The sequence below is a fragment of the Dermacentor silvarum genome, chromosome 5 (genome assembly GCF_013339745.2).
Source record: "Dermacentor silvarum isolate Dsil-2018 chromosome 5, BIME_Dsil_1.4, whole genome shotgun sequence".
NCBI lineage: Eukaryota > Metazoa > Arthropoda > Arachnida > Ixodida > Ixodidae > Dermacentor > Dermacentor silvarum.
Window position 1 is genome coordinate 155,742,615 of NC_051158.1, and position 6,463 is coordinate 155,749,077.

Consider the following 6,463-nt stretch of genomic DNA (forward strand, 5'->3'; position numbering starts at 1 on the left):
CATAGGCTTCAGCCTAGCTCGAGCGTTCAGTTATGCCTTCATCGTTGTCGTCTTCATTGTTCAACCGTGACAATAATATCCCACATGGTTGACGTATGTTGACGGTTTAATATATTTCTGTGCCCCAGTTACTTCTTGAAGGTGCTGTATGCTTCAGAATAAAATGAACAATACAAAAAATGCAAGGTAATTCCGCCCTGCGAAGGTGGATGACCAGCGGAGCTGGTCCACCTTCGTCCACCACTTTGTAGACATTAATTCCCGAACTTTCCGGCGAAATGCATTGGCGTTCCAGTTACTTTTGTGCTTCAATGCATAAAACGACGTTTTGTTAAGAAAGTAACTGGAACGCCATCGCATTTCTCGCCAAGGTTCGGGAAACAAGTGTCATCTTGAGAATTCGTTCCAAGCGGATCCGTCTTGCTGACTTCATGGTTAGAGTTGGTAAATTGTAATGTGGGCCATTGGATAATTAGTTAAAAATGTAATTAGTGAACTTTGATGGTTAGTCAATTATGCATTTCATTTTCTTGTTCAAGTAATGCTCGCCTATTCGAGTAGACCATCTCATGAACTAGAATTGTGCTATCGGACACAGGCAACCTTCAACAATTTATGAAAGTGTTCGCTGAAATACCATGTATATTAATTTGCAGCAATAGTACGTAAGAGCTGAAAGCTGGGTTTGCTCTGTTGGTCAGCCGTGCATTCGGTTAAGCTGATTACAATCGCTGCTGTCATCCTCTCTCGGGCAAGCCGCTTCATCAACCCACACTTCCCGCTCCGCCACAAAGCAAACACGAAATGAGACTTCATCCAACATCATGTCTGTGTTTCTTGGGCTGCAGAAAATTGAAGTGTTCAGCCTACCTGTTTATTAGAACGGCACTTAGACCGGCAGATTGGCGCCACAAAACACGTGTCTTTAATGCCTAATGCAATTCACTTCAATTTCATTAAATTTATTGAACATCAATAAACGTCCGGTGAACAGACAAGACAGCATTTTGACGAATGGCTTGAAGAAGTCTTGGGGAGGGGTGGTGCAAAGTTGTGGTGAGTTTATTTCACAGCCTTTACAAACAGGTTACGTTAGAATATTGCAATATAAGTGTAACTAACGCAATGAATGCTGGAATAAAAAATTACACCATCTTCCCGTAGGGGAACCCTGAGTAGTATGCGAAGCAGCCATGGCGTCGACTCAAGTTCCCATTAGTTTTCAGATCGGCCTGTCGCCGCTGCCGTTTCGTGGCAGCGGCTCGAGCCCTCTTCTCCGCGGCGCTGTCCACGGCGCTGACACTGGCGTTGACGCTGGCGCTGTCCGTCGCACTCATCGCGGCGTTACGGGAGGAGAATGAGAGGTCGAAGTGAATCATGATGAGTGGGCGAAGCACCGGGGGATCATTCGGGCAAAACGCCGGAAGCGTTCTCCGGAAGCTGGCTTCCGGAACCGGAAGCGTAACCGGAAGTGGTAGCGGAACCAGAAGTGGAAACGGAAGCGGAAGCAGAAGCCGGCTTTCGGTTCCGGCTACCGGAAGCCGGAGCTTGGCGTACATATACTATACATATACATACAAGGAGAGTAGGGGGAGGAGAATGTGCATGCGCAGGGTGTGGACGCCGCACGGCGGATGGATGGAGGGGGGAGTGACATACCCCCGACCATAAACTGCTTCGCATCTAATAAATAAAGATAAACACACAATCATTCATTACAGTTGCCATGATATCTTTTAGAATGCATAGCAGTGGGACACAATATGCCTGCTCAAGCTTTTACAGAAAAAGTTCAGGATTTCGTAGAAGGCAGCATAATAATTTCAAGTTAGCGAAGTGCATTCATATAAACAATTACAAGCTGTAGATTCAGAAATCACTGGTAGTACAAGAAGGAAGAATACATTCTACTGGTAAATTTTGACAGCGTCGGCTGTCATACAAAGAAACTACGGAGCACTTTGTGGGAAACGTAAGATGTATCCACAATTCCTTGTATAAAGGAACCATTCAGCATAGTCGGCAATGTAAACATCCGTGCCTGGTTGTCGTAATTGGCTAAGCCTTCATCGACTTTCCAGGGCTTTGAATGTCGGATGTGGTAGGGACCGCCATTTCTCCTGCGTTAAGCGATTCCACATACTTTTTCGTATTCAGTTATTTAACTCGTAGCATTTACATTGGCTATAACTGAATAGCGGCTGAGGTTTAACAATATTGTGGGTATTAAACAGCGCTTTTAAGGGCACATTTATGGCAACTTGTATCTTTGAAGAATGTAGATTTTTATAAAAGTAGGAGTTTTATTAGGTTGCATGTCGTTTTTGCAGCGCAAACCAACGCTCTGAAATTTAACGTGGGCGATACCAGTGCGTTAACGACTAAAACAATTGTAGACAAAGGAAATAACCGGCAATGGCGGCGTATGCAACTGACTGCGCGAGATAGTTCTTGCGTCCTTAAATATGGGATGACCCCTGGAAGGTGTTCCGGAGAAATAAATTTCTAAGGACCTGAAAGACTTCACAAATTTTACATGTTCTACCGTTAATATAAACAACCAGACATTATTTAGTTTGATCGCTTGTTTCTTTTTGGAGCGTTAACTTTTTGACAAATATTTAGTGTCACCTTGGGAACTCTTCCTGGAGTCTTATTTACATGATTAGCCAAATATGTACTCGTGCAACAAACCGAAAACAAGTTATAGTCTTCGGGGACTATTTTTTAATGTAGAAAATTGTCGATGTTAAGAATTTCACAACGTAGATAATAATTAGGTCTGGACTAAATAAGCTATTTTTGGGACTCCTTCTGTAAGAGGCTGAGTGCGCGATCGATGACTACAGATATCGGGCAATTGTGTGCTCTATTGCTGGTATAAAGAAATTAATGACAGAAGTTTCCGACCAATACCATAGTAATTTAGGCTGCATAGAAGAATTCGAATATCATAAGGTCAAAGGCTTTAAGTAATCTCTAAATAAGTCCACCATTTTATTTTTGTTGGCTAATATCTGAAGTGTAAACCCTTTGGCGCAAGAAGTGCCAGCTCAGTGGAGTTTTCTCTTTTTTTACGGAAGCCGACATGCGCGGTGTTTACTATATTGCAGTTGTATTGAAGCTGTAAATACGTGCATATTACCCACGTAATACATATTTGCCTCATGAATCTTCAATGCACATCAAGATGCCTATATAATCTTTATTTATTATTTTAATATTGATATAAACCAAATGGAGAATAATAAAACGAAGAGCAGATACATATTAAATATTGTCCCATAGCACATCAACGAATACGTATAAATGAGATCACGTAAGATTAGTAGACACAAAGTTTAGGTAAACAACATGGAACATAAATATCAAAATTCAACACATCCCAACTAAGCTAAGAGTAACAAAGGGAGTTGGCGTTTAGCTGTGAGTATCAGTAGTACAACAATTATGTAAATAATGAGTTGCATGGGAAATTAATGTTAGAGGCAGGCCATAACTGTAGAAGATAATTTTTTTCGTACTAATAGTATATATAAATACAGGTAATGCTTGTACGTAATACATACATCTACGTAGTTCCATTCGCATGTCCAAAAAAAAAACAAGAAAAACAGTTGTTCCTGCCGTATGAAATGCGAGTACGTGTAATGTAAGGTATTGATGATGCCGGTTGGGTCATGTGTGTGCTACAAAAATAATTTCGACTCTTACCTTTAGTTGGGTTATGTGGTATAGGTCACGCGAGGCTGGAACATTTTTTTTATATTGATAATACCGGTATATTTTAGCAATAATGTAGGTGAATGTGTTATTTGTGTAAGAGCGAACAATATTAAGCATTTTTATAGTAGAATTAGGCCATCTGAGGAGCTGCAATGCATTAGGTTTTTCACGCGCATGTAGTTAAACAGAGAACCACTTAATGCAAAACTTTAACCTACCTCGCCACATAAACTCAGTTATGTCCGTTAAGCATTCGAACTATGTAAATGTCACTGTGTGACACATAAACCTCTGCGCTATGGTACATTGTTTACGCATCGTAATTTCTGCAAAGATCCCCACTCCGCAAGGACTCGGAGAGTGGTGGCTTCTGCACGCCGATTTCTTTCCGAGGCTAGAAAAGGCATTGGCGAAGCAGACTTGCTTGATGTTATCTATCGCATAAACGTTGTCACTGAGAAGATGGCGGTCTATTGCACAATTCTTCGTCATTATGGACATGAAAACAGCGTTGACTAAGCAAAACAGCCTAAGTTGTTATGATAATGTCGATGAAAGTGAGAACCTAACGTTCTGAACTTTCCGCAAAAAGGAATCGTTGCATAGAATGCCGAGAGATAACCTCAAGCTATGTAATAAACCAAAAAAAAATAAAGCAGCTAATTGAAGTGAAACAGAAAAGTAGAAATGACATTTTTAACTTTGGTGAATCCCAAAAATGCCCGATCAAGATCTTGCCATGGCTGTGAACCAAATTTTGAAGTCATTTAGTATAAAATTTGGGTAGAAGCCATTTGACGCTGTTCACCATGTATCACCATGTATCACCATGTTCACCATGGAAATTTCAGGACCCTGTTCAGTGTTCAGGGACTAGAACACTTAACAGTGTCCTGAAATTTCCATACAGGTTGACACGTAATGGCGTTTTGAAAGCAGATAAAAAGGTAGAAAATATAGGTTGACCCTTGTCTTGTCGAGAAACGAGCCGATAATCGTGAACAAATACCCTTGCCCTGAAAGCAAGGTGCTACATGGCAACATCATTCAGACAGGGCGACACAACACCGGAAGTTTGTGTGGAGGGCTGGTGGTAGCATTTTAAGGCGACAAAAAGGAAAATTAACGTTGTTTTATTGCAACAAGCGAGGATGACCTTCGCAGTTCGGCATAATTACGGTTCTTGTTCTCTGACATTAACTCAAAGTGCCACTAATAATATCTTACAAAAGCACAAAATGTCATCATCTCTCTTGCTTAAGCGTGGCTAATATAGAGAGGAAAGCTTGTTACTCCTGATAACCCTGTGCTGTCGGAGCCACGTCATTCTGTTTTTCATAGGGACGGCGTTGCACCTTTTGCGATAAACGCGCAATTCTTGAGAGAATCTATATACGTCATGCTGGAATGTTCACTTAGTTTGTGTAGTTCAATGCCCATCGAATGCCTGCTTCTTCGTGTCCTATGGGAATAAACTTGAAGCGATGTTTAGTGTACTAGCAAAAAACGTGAAATAACCACTTGCTATTGTTTGTAATATCAGCATCGATTCCAATAGGTTGGTTCGTAATGATTATATTTACTTGCTAAAATTATATGAAAACTGGCGATGTCACCTAATACATACACGAATAGCGAATATCGATCAATGATGCATTCACTAATTCTGTTTGAAATATCATTGATGTTGCTTATATTAGGCCTAGCTATTACGAATCATATGCGAAGTTTTCTCACTGTTGACAATGTGCAAAAGAAAGAAGGTGATGGGCGGAGGTTTCTAAGAAAGTTAGAGAACGCGGTTTAAAGAAAAATCATTCTTACAAGTAATTTAGGTTGCGTATACAATGAAGGCCTTATTACCAAACTTTTAGACTTGATTGCTGTTCTTCAAAATTCAATCCAAAGAAGCCGTCAGAAGTTTCGATTCATTGTCGCTACACGCCATTCGGTCCCTGGATGAAAAAACAAATCGTGGAAGTCATAAAGACCAAGTATTCCTGGTATTCCTAATAGAAAATCCTATTTGTTTTCAAACAGGTTTCATCAAATAGGATTATGGAACGGGACCCTATTTGAACCTGTTTATTCCAGTCGAGTTTGTCCCCGTTTAGCCCAGTCCAGTTTGTCCCCGTTTAGTCCAGTCCCGTTGATCCTGTTGAGTCCTGTCCAGTTTAACCCAGTCCTGTTTTACCCCGTTTAGTTTAATCCTCTTTACCCCTATAGCCATATACGTGTTTACCCTGTATACACTGATGACCTTAAGACCGAATTTTTAAACTTGATTGCTGTTCTTCAAAACGCAATCCAGAGAAGCCGTAAGAATATTCGGATCATTGTCAGGACACGCCACTTGGTCCTTGGTTGAATAAACAAATCGTGGAAATCATAAAAAGCAGGGGCGCTGGTATGACAAACTAAAAAGTAATAAAAACAATTAATGTATTTATGTTAGTTCATATTATCGCGCAACAAGTCCACTGCAATGATGAGAGTGAGTAATAACGAATAGTATGCACGTCAACAGCAATTCCTAAGAAATTATGAAAGTATGATGGAGTCGTTGGCAATTGTCGTGCACCTAGTGTACTTTTTGATGTTATTGATATTAACACGGTTTAATTGCTGACCACCTAACTTTCTTCCATTCGGCCAGCTCTAAATATAAAAATTTACGGAGCCCAGCAGTGAACGCAATCTTCTGAATTGGAATGCCAATTATTTTGTAATGTACGAC